The sequence below is a fragment of the Melanostigma gelatinosum genome, assembly GCF_949748355.1.
Source record: "Melanostigma gelatinosum genome assembly, chromosome: 7".
Classification (NCBI taxonomy): domain Eukaryota; kingdom Metazoa; phylum Chordata; class Actinopteri; order Perciformes; family Zoarcidae; genus Melanostigma; species Melanostigma gelatinosum.
The window spans coordinates 3,873,143-3,882,986 of record NC_136640.1 but is presented as its reverse complement, the minus strand read 5'-3'; positions in this window follow the sequence as shown (position 1 = coordinate 3,882,986).

The following is a 9,844-nucleotide window of genomic DNA, read 5'->3' as shown; positions in this document are numbered from 1 at the left end:
TGCTACTTTTAAATAGCACCTAAGCTTATGTTTGACATGCAAGATATGATGAATTTAGACACTGGGAATTTTTTTCTGCTACCCACATACTGATTTGACCTCAATCCATATGGTATATTTGGCCCAAATGTTTCATACAGAGGTTCTTTGTGCATGGGAAATTATCTGTGTGTGTGTGTGTGTGTGTGAGTTGAATTGAGACTTGATACTCAGACGTACACAGAAAATGAGGTTTTCCAATTTGGGTAGCAGAATAAAATCCATACGCCACTTAATTTCATAATTACAGATGCAGTTTGACCCAGCCAGATCATGTGCCACACTTTCTCATGTAATAACATTAGCTACTGTCTGTCCGACTGTATCACAGGCAAATCTGATTCTTTGCTCGTATAAATGCTGGACTAGTACTATCACGTGTTCATCACGTGACATGTTCATTCATCTGTATTAAACAGTCATAAAAAGCAAAACTAAGCAAGTAGTTCAACTCAGAACAACGACTTTATAGCTACTGCTCCCTGAAACAGACTTCTGTAGTCAGAAAGCCTTTTTCCTTTTGTAGCATAGGCCTTTTTTGGAGATAAAATCTAAACCCAATAATTGCATTTAACTTTAAAAGGAAAACTGCACACAGCTGCCTGTCTTGGAATCCAATATCCACTGGCTTCAAAATGCTAAAGTGTATTTGTGTTTTGCATATTTTTATCTTCATTACAAACACATTTACTTGTGATTTGAGGTGTAACAAAGCTGAGAGTCTACAGCCATGCAAACAATGTAGTGGTGCTTTGAGCTAAATGCTAACATCAAGATGCTACTATGCTCGAAGTAAAAAATGCTAACACCCCCTAGTTTATCAGGTTATACTTACCAAGCATAATATTTGCTAATTAAAGGTAACAGTGTGTAGCATTTAATGAGTTTATTGGCAGAAATGGAATTTGATGTTAACAAGTATGTTTTCTTTTGTGTATGATCACCTGAGAAGAAGAATTGTTGAGTTTTTGTGACCCCAGAATGAGCCGTTTATACCCATATGGAGCGGGTCCTCTTCACGGGGCCGGCCGCCATGTTTCTACAGTAGCCCGGAACGGACAAACAAAACGCCGGCTCTACATCGGGCCATTTCGCATTTCCGTGTTTTTTGCGTCAGCCGCCGTAGTTCTCCTACAACCTCGGCACTAAACCTTTGACACTAAACACAGAGTGCAGCTGAGGTTGATGACCAATTGCTTTGTAGGTAAGTCTATTTTGTAATAAACCAAAGAACTGGACAAATACAAATTCTGACTTGATTATGGAAAGTCATTAAAGTCATTGAGACCCATCCTCTGGGCACCATGAATATCTGTACCAAATTCTATGGCAATCCATCCAATAGTTATCGAGACAACAGCCAAAAAAAAAAGTATATCTGTTGGTGGCGCCAAAAGAAAAATCGGGATCGTAAAAGCCAGTTGGGATCATTCATGGCTATCCATATAGCTCTTGAGATATTTTTGTGTGGACCAAAATGGTGGGCAGACGGACCAGCTAACCACCACACATTCCCATCCCTCATGCAGCGCTGGAACCTCGTGGTTCTGAGTGACAATCAGTCTCGTCTGGTGTTCCCTGGATAGCGTGCAAACTACTGATGAGCCAGTCCAGCCAATTTCCTCTTCATGCTTCCAAAACCATCCGCTGTACAACCACTGCTCTAATGCTCTAATGCACAGTAAGGTAGTTAAGCTGTGATTCTCTCTGTGTAGCTGCTTATTACTACCGTTGCATAACAGGGCCTGCTCTGCCAAGTTCTTTATTCAGAAACCCTCTGGAAAAAGTGGTCTTGAGCACTTGAAATAGGGAGAAAGGTTGGTTGTGTGTTGGGAGTGAAGCATTGGGCATTTGATGACAGCGACATTCCATCATACTTACAGCAAATGAGATCTGTTGTGTCACTTCTACCAAAATCTCTTACCTGGTGGGTCAAGTTCCCAAAAAAATCGGCCTTTACACCAGTTACTTGTAAAATCTGCATGACTATCACAAGCTCTTGAAACTGGACCGTGTAAACCCATTTGCAAATTTGCAATACTGGGGAAAGTTGTCATTTGTGAGAGAAATGGCAACATGAACCCCGGGGACACGGAACCGTGGGCGTCTGTTGGCGAAAGGGAAATGTATTTTTGTTTGGTTTGCTCGTTGTCTGTTTTGGCCAACATGTCGGTGTCTTCTGTGCAGGTCCGTCTGGAAATAGTCAAATAACATGTTAGTCTGACCTTTGAGAGCAAACATTCCTCCTGTCGGCTTTTGGGGTGGCCTCTGAGCACAAACAGACCGACGGCGAGAACTTTGCAGCAAAAGCATGTTTTGGGCGATGTGGACAGGCTGTACTTTTTAGGAACAGATTGTTTGTTGTTGCTGCTTAACATCAATGCTTGCAATGTGGCTAATGTTAGCACGTTTTAACCATTACAGTATAGCAGAGATGAATAATTCAGTTCAATGAGGTCTGTTTTAACATTGAGCATTATTGTCACTTGTAGCCACAGTTGTCACTGTTCCACAAAAGTTACGGATTCTTGCCTTAAAGTTACTGTGAGGAACTTTTAGCTGGTTATGAAACAGTCTCAATTTAACACTGATGCCTCGATATGACCTCAATAAGTAAACGAGACCATGAGAGAGAAGATTGGCTATTTCTATGAAGTAATTCTTAATGCTTGTCATCGGTGCCACCGGGTCGGATTCAGCGCCAAATCAGACCAAATGATGCAGATTCACCAGAAACTCCTTCAGCTCAGACTCCGGCAGCGACCAGCCCACCGCGGACAAACCTGCAGCTTCGACCTGCAGTCGAACCAGAACCAGGACTACGCGGGGAAAACCGTCAGACCCCGCTGCAGTTAAATGAGAGGTTGTCTAAAGAGTCTCTGGTGCTCCGAAACGCTGCTACTTTTGTGCACATCGACCGGAGAAATTAAGACAGAATTAAAGTAGCTTGTAGTAGCTTCAATTTGTTTTTGTTGCATAATATTTTCAGGTTATTATTGATATGTCAATGAGCTTGTATCTCTATATCTAACCTCCTGGAATAAATAATACAAATTCCGTTGGCTTCAAAATAAGAAGAACAAAGTGAGCCAGCTGTAAACCTGTAAACCTGCAACTCTCAAGGTGTGCGTCCCTTTGAGTCAAACATGGAGGTTCCTGTCCCCTGCGTGTCGACCATATTAGGGTGCTCCCTTATAAAGGGAATTGATTTGGGGAATCCCTCACTGTGAAGTAATCCCTGGCAAGTCCTATGTGTCACAGTCACCTTATTAAGAGACGACTTTGTGTAGCTTGCATACCTGTTTCCAAGACACACTGGTTGTTATTGTTTTGGTCAATTTGTAATTATTATGTCACCATCGCTAAGTGGACTCAGTGAATGAATTTGGGCAGGCACCAAGACATACAAAATCACATATATGGCAAAATGTACAACATTTTTAACAAACAATATGTGTGATCTGTATCGTTCTATTTCATATGAGAACTGTATGGTTACAAATGCTGAGGAAGAAAAAAGAAAACTGACTTTTAAAATTATTTTCTGGAACATGTGGTAGGTCAACACAGAATCAATGGCCAACCATTGATCGGCCATCTGGGCTACTGGACCCTTTGACTTTGTCAATAAAACAATATTTCTCTTCCTAAACTTTTACCAATAATTGTGTGCTAGTGTTATGCAGGTTTATTTCCAAGTACGTATGCGAAACGGATGATATGTCAATCGTGAACTCTTGTGTTTGGCTGTGAGGAGAAACAACCTAGTGCAATGAAAAACAAGTGAAATGTGTTTGGAAAATGGCAGTTAAACTTTAACCAGTTCCAGGGCTAAAGGGTTTATGTGTGCAGCTGTCAGTGATTACAGACAAACACACGCTCCGCTCACGTGTGCCCCGACATCCTTACTTTACAACCCGGAGCCAATTCCTCATTTACTCCGTCCTCTCGTCAGATTGAACTTTACCTTCGGCGGCGTCGTCGTTACGTGCACTCTCCAATTTTTTATTTCATGAAATCCAGTTTTCACAGCAAATATTGAGTTGGACACACACACACACACACACACACATTCACATTCACATACGGCAATGAAACTCGTGATTGTGTGAACCAAGGCAGTCTGCAGGCTGTTAGTATTGATGGAAATCTCATGATGTTCACACACACACGTGGCTGCCAAGCATGATTTGGATTCCCTCAAAATGATATCAACACAGAATTAGCACTGGATGGAAAAAGGGTGAAGTTAAGTGGTTGCACGTTCAGCAGCTCGGCTCACATGACCGCCGTACCTTCAGAAATTACTCGAGCAGAAAGAGGGAGGAGGGGATGCACAATGATCCACTGAAGGCCCGAGAGCTTCCTTTGGGACGCCTGATTCAATCATCAGTAATCACAGACTGACCGAAGTTAAGTTCTGCGGATGCAAGAGACGCACCAAATACCACGTCGGGGCCGATAGAATCACAGCCACAAGACTGAGATGAAGTCCTTGTGGTTACATGAGAAATCGGGTGACTTGTCACTTACATTGAAAAACATGCAGCTCTCACTGCTGTGAGTTGTTTCTGCTCCTTCAAGAGCTCTCTTCCATTTGTTTATCATATTTTATTGTACATTTTCATATTTAACAGTTTTTTAGTATTGATAAACCGTTTCTGATTCTGACTCTGATCAAGATGAATATTGTTGAAGTCAAATCAGTTTACTAAAAACAAATGTTGTCGGTGACAACAGAGGAAGTAAAATGGTCGTAGAATTCAAGAAACTCTTTGACATTTTGAATACTCGAATTCACTTTCCTGTAGAGAGTTTAATGAAATGATCTCCTGAATTTGCAACTAGTGAGTTTCAGCTAAATTGTTAATCTGTCCGGTCCACAACTTCACACACATCTGCTGTGCGGCAGACAGACACAGTTAGCGGCTAGCTGGTGAACACTGGAGCATGTAGCAGCTAAAGAGCCAGATATGCCCTTTAGGAGGCGGTGGAGACCAAAATCAGAGCTAAAAGAGGGTGAATATGGGACATTCATGAGGTGGATACACTTCCAATGAATGGTAACGTTGCTCTGTAACGGCTGGATGTTTTAAATCCAGCTGTTTTAAATATTTAGGAATTTTTATTGATTCTAATCTCTCTTTTAAAAAACAAGTAAAACAGACGGACCAGCTAACCACCACACATTCCCATCCCTCATGCAGCGCTGGAACCTCGTGGTTCTGAGTGACAATCAGTCTCGCCTGGTGTTCCCTGGATAGCGTGCAAACTACTGATGAGCCAGTCCAGCCAATTTCCTCTTCATGCTTCCAAAACCATCCGCTGTACAACCACTGCTCTAATGCTCTAATGCACAGTAAGGTAGTTAAGCTGTGATTCTCTCTGTGTAGCTGCTTATTACTACCGTTGCATAACAGGGCCTGCTCTGCCAAGTTCTTTATTATTAAACAAAGCGCTCAAAGCAGCAGACTCACTGGATCTGCTTCAAGAGGTGATTGTATCATTCCACAAGGTCAAGCTCGTTCAGTAAATCTACATTCTCTGTGAAGGCAGCTCACTGGTGGAATGCTGTGCCACCACACATAGGCACACAAAACACGTACCAAACATTCAAGCATCACTTCAGGAAATGGCTTGTGGCCAATCAGGTGTGCCAGTATTGATGTGCTGTCTGTCCTGCCTGCTTGTTTTGCCGATATGTGCATTTGTCTTGATCAGCGTTGCTATTTTACATTGTTTGTGTATGTGAAGTGCTTCAGTGTTACATGTGCTTGTCCTGTAGGTGGGTCTGTTCTGCGTGACGCATGCTGAAACCTGTTATGTCTGCTCTGCTTTAATGTCGTACACTTTTCTTTTGCTGTGGTTCGGTTTTGTCTGTACGTTGCTGTCTGTTTCTCTATGAATTTTAACTCCGTTTCAATTTGAGATTCTGTTATTTTAGGCTGCCTTGAAACATCTGGCCGGGGACAGCAGATGGAAATTAGCCTCTCTGGCTAACTCTGGCTCACTTACAGTGTAACTGTTGATTAGTGTGCATTGTCCCTGAAAAATAAATAAATAAATAACGAGTTTAACTGTAAAAGAGTGTTTGTATTTTTCTTCCATTTATTTTTCACAGTCAAAACTCTCTCATACCTAATTGCCCCTGCTAGTGATGTCAGAAATCATTCAACGAATATGAATAACATGTGTTAAACTGGAATACAAGTGAAAACCAACACATCCAGTGGGGAATTGACTGACGTGTACGCATCAGCAGACGATGGTTGACAAATGTTCGACTGGACTTGTGTGAGTGTGACCCGCTGCGTTGTTCTGTTGGTTCCTCTCGGTCTTCCAGTCACGTCTCCTCGTCTTGTTCTGGCTGCGAGGCTGAATGTGTAAACCCAGTGGCTCTCTGCTAACCACATGAGCAGACTGTGCTGCAGGCGGGTGACACTGATGAGCAGCAACCAGACGGCAGCGCTACGGGCCCGTCAGCAGGAGTCTGGAGAGGATCGGGTTCCTGACTCTGTGCTCGTCGTCTCATCTTCACAACCGTGACTTTAAAGATGCACATTTGCAAAAACCAAAAGACTGCAAGAGGTATTAATAAAATAAACTTCCATGAAAACAATTCGTGGAATCGAGATAAATACAGACATGTATGGCTCCATATATGCACACATTTTTGCCAGCATTATATTTTTCTACAAACACAAACTTAACCCATCAGAATAATAAGCAAGATGTTATAATCACATAAAAACATAACATATAGGAGCTTTGAAGCAACATTTCAACCAGAATAAACATTGAGTATCAAACACTCACACCCGGTGATGATTTTTAATGATTGACAAAGTATCAAAATGATGATTGAAACTCTATTTGTTCATTTTGCATCTCATTGAAGACGTTTTCTGTCTCTTTTTGGTGGTTTTGTTTCTCTATTTGGTTGTTTTGCATCCCTTTGTAGATGTTTTGCATCTCGTTGTGGTCATTTTGCATCTATTTTTCTCTTGGGCCCAGTAGACTATATTTTGTTATTATACTGTATAAATATGTCCCTCTGAAATGTTGAAGAGTAGAAGTAGAAATTTTAAATATTAGAATACTTCAGTAAAGAACCCCAGAAGTGGAGCACTTGAGTCCTATTGCTTCCCACTGATATCAGCAGGACATATTGAATATATCACAGCAGCAAACCTGCTGAGGATGTTCTGCAGAAATGTTGTGCAGAAACACAACAATTCATTCGTAGAAGGAAGACTTTAAAATCAACAGCTGAAGTGAGTGGGATCTGCTTTTCCAGTGAATACAAAACTATGTGAGATTAAAACACTTTGTTAAAAAGTGAAAGTGACTCAGTGACATTCAGTCTGTAAAGGAAGAAGGAAAACATCTGAAAACTGGACTCCACGTTAGGACAAACACAACCCAGGAGTTCATTTAGTATGCCTGAAGGATTCTATACTTCCTCTTTCATACCTTCCTCTTCCTTACTTTGTGTAGAGTCAGCAGATTATTGCTTGTATGGAATCCTTCCTCCTCCAAACAGCAAGCTGCTTCCTTTCTTTAAAAACATCCCATCATCTTTGAACGTAATGATATCTGTTGTTCATTATTTAACGTCTATGAATTGAGGTGGAAGGGACCGATCTGTTGTGTTATTGGCTGCAGTGCTAGTAAGGTGTGATTACAATCAGCCAACGGTTCAAATGTGTGAATGTCTTTCCCTCCCGACCATGCATGTATGCCTAAGATATTATATTTCATGCTAAACAACAGACAGGGTTCAGGCCAGTCGATTTAGTTTGCTGCTGTACGGCTGTCCTATGGCGCCCTCTGTGTTCACAATGTGACATAGTTGTAGTTGTGAGGTGTTCTCAAACATTAGGCCTGCAGCTGATACACCTGGGCCCCGTTCCTCGTACCCGGCTAACTGAGTTAGCCGGATCATTTTCAGGATAAGATTACATAAGTGAGGCTTTTCGGTTCCACGAAGTAAGTTTGGCAAAATCACCATGGCAACACATCCATGAGCAAACTAAGAAGCCTCTATTGCATTAATGTACAGCTCCCTTCCTCAGAGAGCCCACTGATGAAGGAGGATATTGGTTAGATTAGTTAGACCGCTCTCTCTCCTCCTCTCCCTCTCTCCCTCTCTCTCTCTCTCTCTCTCTCTCTCTGTGTCTCCTCTCTCTCTCTCTCTGTGTCTCCTCTCTCTCTCTCTCTCTCTCTCTCTCTCTCTCTCTGTCTCCTCACTCTCTCTCTCTCTCGCTCTCTCCCTCTCTCTCTCTCTCTCTCTCTGTGTCTCATCCTCTCTCGCTCTCTCTCTCTCTCTGTGTCTCCTCATCTCTCTCTCTCTGTGTGTGTCTCCTCCTCTCTCTCTCTCTCTCTCTCTCTCTCTCTCTCTCTCTGTGTCTCCCTCTCTGTCTCTCTCTCTCTCTCTGTCTCTAACTCTCTCTCCATCTCCCTCTCTGTCTCTCTCTCTCTGTCTCTAACTCTCTCTCTGTCACCCCCTCTCTTTCTTCCCCCTCTCTCTGTCGCTCTCCCTCTCCCCCTCTCCCTCTCCCTCTCTCTCTCCCTCTGTTTCTCTCCATCTCTCTCTCTCTGTGTGTGTCTCTCTCTCCTCCTCTCCGTCTATCTCTCCCTCTCGCTCCGTTTCTCCCTCTGTGTGTGTGTCTCTCTCTCCTCCCACTGTCTCTCTCCCCCCCTCTCCACTTCCCCTACCTCTCTCTCCATCTCTAACTCTCTCTCCATCTCCCTCTCTGTCTCTCTCTCTCTCCATCTCTAACTCTCTCTCCATCTCCCTCTCTGTCTCTCTCTCTCTCCATCTCTAACTCTCTCTCCATCTCCCTCTCTGTCTCTCTCTCTGTCTCTAACTCTCTCTCCATCTCCCTCTCTGTCTCTCTCTCTGTCTCTAACTCTCTCTCTGTCCCCCCCTCTCTTTCTTCCCCCTCTCTCTGTCGCTCTCCCTCTCCCCCTCTCCCTCTCCATCTCTCTTCCCCCCCCTCCGTGTGTGAGAGGGAAAAAATGTGGAAACCGGAGGGAAGACTAATATGAAAGAAAGAACAGAAGTTTGTCAGAGTCAATGTCAAAGTCGTCCCTGGCAAATACATCTGACTCTTCGTACAACATATCTCTGATGTCTTTTGTTCTCCTTCAGGTGTGACACATCAACAGGTGGATGCCATCTCTGTTTTTACCTCCTGGCTGGCTGTGTGTAAAAGTCTCTGTTCTCTGTAGATGGGTTAGGACATCTCTGTCCAGGTGCAATGGATGTTTGGGAATGTCTGTGGTTGGTGAAGTTGGATGTCTGTCTGGATGGTTGAATTCAAATATATGCCACATCCAGTACTGACATTCAACAGCTATGGTGTAAGGAGTATGTGACGTTCAGCCCCCTTCCATCCATCTCCAAAGTCTTGTGTTGTGGAGTTAAAATCACGCAACTACTTCCCCCATTGTCCTAGGTTGCCGGTTATATTATATAACTGAGTATTTCCTCTTCCTGCAGTACATCTGTCCTCCAGCAGGAGGCAGCACAACTCCACAGACCTCCTTCATTCTTTCCTCTCTCCTTCCCTCTCTCCTCTCTCATCTCCTCTCTCCTTTCCTCTCTCCTCCTCTGTCCTTCTGACTGTTAATCACTTATATTGTATATTTATGACATGTACAGTGAACCGGTTTATTTGTTGACATTGTTTGTTTGTTTTAGACCTTTCTGATTATTTGTATTCTTTATATTTAGTTTTATTTTGACTCTTTCCTACTTTGTGTTATATATTGTGCCAGTTGAAAAGCAATATGTATACAA